The sequence below is a fragment of the Populus trichocarpa genome, chromosome 18 (genome assembly GCF_000002775.5).
Source record: "Populus trichocarpa isolate Nisqually-1 chromosome 18, P.trichocarpa_v4.1, whole genome shotgun sequence".
In the NCBI taxonomy this organism is placed as follows: domain Eukaryota; kingdom Viridiplantae; phylum Streptophyta; class Magnoliopsida; order Malpighiales; family Salicaceae; genus Populus; species Populus trichocarpa.
In genome coordinates this window covers 13,680,078-13,686,077 of record NC_037302.2, presented here as the reverse complement: position 1 = coordinate 13,686,077, position 6,000 = coordinate 13,680,078, and positions in this window count along the sequence as shown.

Below are 6,000 nucleotides of genomic sequence, written 5' to 3'. Positions count from 1 at the left end.
AAGGAAGGGTTGAGGGCTCTCGTTCGGGTTCGGAACATAGTTATATAACCCGACTTTGCTAATGGGTCAACTCAGTAACCCATTGATTCAGGATCAGTTTGGACCGAAATTTGTTTTGAACCAGATTCTTTTATTAAAAAGATATTTTTTTAATTTATTTAAATTGAGCATACATGATAATTTGTGGATTGACAAATTGACCAATCATCTAGGTTTTGAATAATGTATTTAATATTTTATTTTTAATATTATTTGTTAAAAAATTTATTTTTTTATATATTGATATAGAGATAAATTTTTCAATAATAAAAAATATATTATTTTAATATATTTTCAAGTAATAAATAATTTAAAAAATAAATATGAAACTTGAGATCTAATTAAAACTCAATTTAGATTGGACTTAAAATTAAACCAAACAAAACATTAATTTAACAAAACTCAATTCACATGGTTTGATAGTCAAAATCTGACTAGATTAACCACCAGAAAAAGAAAAAAAGAAGTTAGCGATAAAACAATATCCATTTCCAAGTCAAGTCTCCATTAATCTGAGTAGACAAAAATTACATGAAAAGTTCTCCTTTTTCTACCTTCGTCGTGGCTTTCTCTTGACTGCCGTTACAAGCATTGTTGCATGCATATGCATGTGTGTTCATCTTAAGCACTGAATACCAAATTGTCTGTGTTAGAAGCGTAATTCGAGGGTGGTTTTACCTTTAACTGCATTTCCACATGTGTTTCATGCAAGACACAGTTTTTCATAAACCTCACACGTCGCATTTGAGGCCAATTAGTGAAGAATTACAATAAATAAGTTTGGTAACATGATGTAAAATATGTTGTTAAAAAATTTAAAAACTTTTTATTTTACTAAAATTTAATATATTTAATATATTTTAAATCGTTTTGATGTGTTGATGTCAAAAATTATTTTTAAAAAATAAAAAAATATCATTGACATGCATTTCAGCACAAAAAATTATTTGAAAAATAACCATAACCACACTGACAAATACTCTATTTGAAAGGATGCTCTTGAACAAATGTTGTAAAACATCTGAACATGAAGAAATACTGAGAACAAGCAAGAGGCAAAGAGGAAATCCTCGCATTCATCCTGATTTAGTATGATCAATGAAAATTCCCCACGTGGAAGATAATGTGGGAGATTTAAGACCATTTCCTTGCAAAGCTCAAGTTGTGGCAAATATCAAATTGCAGTCATTGTCATCAAACTCGATGAATATCCTAATCACAGCCGGTTCAATGTGAATGGAAATTTTGGATAAAATTATAAATAAAATATTTTAAAATGATTAAGAAATATTTTATTATTATTTTTATATATTTTATTATAATATTTTATTATTATTCAATGTGGCAAGTGAGCAAAATATTTTATAATATTTTATTATTATTTTGTTAAATGAGCAATTATTATTCAATTTGCTTGCGATTGATGACTTTTTTATCTTTTATTAGCACAGTTAATCATTTGATCGAACAAAAAAAATTATTCTAAAAAATAAAGTTACTAAACATAACTGAATACAAGACTTATGTCAAAATCTCAAATATCTTAATCTTAGTTATCTCTTGATAAAATATTAATTTAATTAATTAGATACGTATATAAGCATTTCAAATTTATAATTGAAAATATTTTGTATAAAAAATACGTTGGAAAAGCTTGTACCTTCAATTTTATTTTATTAAAAAAAAAATTTATCCAACCCGCGGTGAAGTGTGAATCATATAGCTAATACAAAATCCTAACATGTGTGGCCAAAATACTATACACACAACACTATTCACCCTTTCATATTAAATTGTGGACTCATTGGTCGTAGATTTTATTTTCTTAGTTTGATCCTCAATTTCTTTCCACGATTACATCCTTTTTTCATTGAATTAAAGAGTAATTGAATCAAATTATTGACCAAGGACATAATTGAAATATGGGAGACCAAAATGGAGAAGACACCCCAATTAGGTGATGGTTTAAAAGTTCTTATAAAAACTTCATTTTAGTCCTCAAATTTCACATATTATACCTATTTGGTCCCTCGATATTTTTTCAATTCAATTTTGGTATAAAAATTTATTATTATTATTATTATTATTTAGTTTCTATTTAAGAGAGAAGAGAGAGAGATTGCTGGAATTCAACGGTAAAGAGAGAAAATCAGCGCTGTCATTGATTTCAACCACTAAAATATTTGATTTTGGTATCAAATGGTTTTATTTGATGAGGAGGCTCATTGTCTATTATATATTTTTTTCAAAAAATATTAGAATAAATGACATATTTTTTGCCTCAGTTATATTTTTCAAAACACATAGAAAATATATTTCATAATCAAATAATTCCTTAGATATCATTTTAATAATTGTATTTAATAAGAGTTTTATCCTAAAATTAAAAAGAAAAAAAAAATAAAGGACCATTAAGAATAGCCCAGACAAGCTTGGGCCTAGAAAGACAGCCCTTGATGATCCTTGATGACAAGTCAGTGGCTTCGTTTGACAGTATATTTGCCCTTGATGATTCTCTAACGGACATCCGAGGTCACTGGGAATGCTCAAAGGGCCGTATGTATCATCTAGTCAACATATACCATCACTGGTGGCATATTTTGATTTTGGATTTACCGCCGGCGAATTTAATGGGAGCTCCATCAGTGTGTTTTCAAGAAATCCCATATCAAATACCGAGCGTGAGCTTGCCGTGGTTGGACGGAGAGGAGAGTTCAGGTTGGCTACTGGGTTTGCTCAGTTGAAGACTTGCTTTCTAAATGCAACTAACGGTGATGCGATTGTTTAGTATAATGTAACTGTGTTCCATTATCAAGTTAAACGCATAATTAATTTGAATCTGAAAAATCTAGCCGGAGGCATGCCGATTATACCTGGTAATTATTTAATAAATAATTTAGATGTGCCAATCCTTTTCTAATATATTTTATTTTCATTATTTGGTATCCTCCCGTCTGTCATTCGGGAATAAATACTATTTTATAAGAAAAAAACAATTATAAAAACTATATAAGATAATGGTAGAGCCCATCTATAACTCCTAAATTATTGATAACTTGGTAATTTAATTCTCTATGTTGATATTTCATCATATTTGTCAAATTTAGACTTGTTTTTAGAAAGATCAAATTCAAACCATAATTAATTTCAAAATAAATGGGCATATGGTAAGAGCAATTTAATGCTCTTAACCAATTCATGTATATATTTATTTATTGATTAAGAATTATTGTAAGCACTTAAAATAGCCCAGACAGGCCTGGGCCTAGAAAGACAGCCATCCTACCAACATTTCCTTATCAGATGAGATCTGGGTGCCAGAAATTCTACCTCTCCTTCCTGCCCTCCTCACCATTCCCTTTTATATTCTTCACATTCTTCGCAAGAACGTAAGCTTAGACTTGGAGTTTGAGATCAGGAATCTCGAGTCTCGGAGAGTACTTTATGGGCTAACTTTTCTTTTCGTGGAAAAATCAAGAAAGACCACAGTACTTGAAAGTTGAAACTGCCATTATTGTGGGTGACTGATCTGACAAGCAATTTAATATCCTGATTATTCATTAAAAAATATTTTTTTTAGAAAGTAAATTTTAAAAAAATAAATTATTTTTTAATATTTGATAGTATAATAAAAAATAAGTTGAAAAGTACTTTCCAGTATTTGGTTATGTCATTAAAACTGAGATGAAAAATAACTTATTAATGTTTTATTTTTTTCAAGTTTATTAAAATATTGAGGAACAAATCTTTCAAATTAAAAAGTTGAATGAGAATTAAATTGAAAAAAATATATAATTTCATAAATTATCTCAAATAAAATAAATAATAATCAAAATAATAAAGATCAAATCTAAAAAATAAAAAAAATAAAAGATGAAAAAATTAAAATAATAATAATTAACATTTCATAAATTATATCAAATAAAATAAGTAACAATCAAAAGAATGAGAACCAAATTTAATATATAAAAAATTTCAATTAAAAAATGATAAGAGAAAAGCAAATAACAATTATAAAAATAAGGACCAAAGTTAATATAAAAATTAAATTCTAAGGGATGAAATTGAAAAATAAATATTCAAAACAAAATATATATAGCAATCAAAAGTTTGAGGACCAAATCTAAATTTTTCACAACTTCTGGAAAGTGTTTTCTGCTCAAAATAAAAGGAAAATACTTTCCTAGAAACCAAACCAAATTTTCTTTTGACTGAAAAGTATTTTTCGTTGACCGGAAAGTGTTTTTCATTAACCAACTTTTTTAATGGTAAACAAACATAAGAGCAGAAAACACTTTCCTGGAAACCAAACTAAATTTTCTTTTAACTGAAAAGTATTTTTCGTTGACCGGAAAGTGTTTTTCATTAAAGAATTTTTTTAATGGTAAACAAACACAAGAAAATTTGAAAAATGATTTCTTATAAATTATTTTCCAGAAAACAAACGGACTCTAAGATTTGTTTTTGGTGGGATTTTGTGCTTATTGAGAGGAGAGAAGAAATTGTGTGATTGATAGATTTTTGAGGGATAAATCTAACACCTATGTGTTTGTATTATATTTATATACGAGGGTATATTTGTTTTTTTATTTAAATTTATAAATTATGTTGATCTGTAATTTAAATTATAAATTTTTAAAAAATGGAGCAAAGTGAAAAAATTACCTAGATTTTCCATTTTTGTTTTTTTAAAACTTACAAGTTTTAATAATAAAAAAAATATTTTTTATTATTAATAAATATTTTTTCTTTTAAAAAATTGATGCACCTGATTTTATCTTAGCTAATTTGTAGTATTTTTTTCATCTCAAAACAATTTTAATATCATCTTATGTCAAAAAAAACATTTATTCTTTTTCACTTATAAAGCTTGTATAAAAATAAAGCTTTATATTTTAAAGTGTGTATAGTAATAGAGCACTTATTTTTGTAATTGTAAAGTTTGTATAAGAATAAAGTTTGATTTATTTTTTAAATTCAAATTTTAAAATAACTTAAATTATTTTTTTAAGAGAGTAAAAAATACCATATGCTATTTTTTAAATAAATTAACCGTGTTATTTTTTTTTTATTATGCTACTTAAAAAAAAACTCTAATAATGAAACAAGGAAGTTTCCCATGCCCAATCATGGCAAGAAACCAAGAAGTGCATGGTCCCCCATTGCTGCTTCTTTCCCTTTTGTTTTTTTAAAACTTACAAGTTTAAATTATAAAAAATATTTTATTTATTATTAATAAATATTTTTTTCTTTTAAAAAATTGATGCACCTGATTTTATAATAATAAATCTTGCAATTATCCAAAAACATTGGATGAACATTTGTCATTATTTGAACTTTTACGATAATTATAGAGATAAATACCATCTTATACTCCATTTAATGTGTTTTAACATTAACAGGAGTCATTTGTTACTAATATAAATTCCGTGTATTAGTTACAGTTGAAATAATTCAAATTGATTTTTTTCTCAGGTAAAAAATATATATTTATGAAAAAAAAATAATAAAATAAACAAAAGCACAATTAGATATAAGATACAATCTACTTAATTATCCATTTATTGAATACTCAATATTCAATTAACACTAATATATAATTCAATTAAATATAAAACTATTCATGCTGAAGTAGGTGATTTTTATTGATAAAAAGTGATATCTTGATCATTTCTCGTGTATTATCTATGTACTAGTTTGCATCACTGTTTACTTTGTTTGATCCATCACCTTACGTGTATTGTCATTTCACTGATTTGTGGGTGGGGACTGGGGAGACCTTGACTTCCTGTCATTATTATCATTAATAATTAACAATTAATTAAAAAAAACTAAACGATACGGAGATTTTACTTTATCCTTTCTTGTAAAGTACTATTCACTTACGTAATATTTCTCTCCATTCCTTTATTTGTTTTTTCTTCCCATTTATGTTTTATTTTCTAATTTTAATTTTATTAT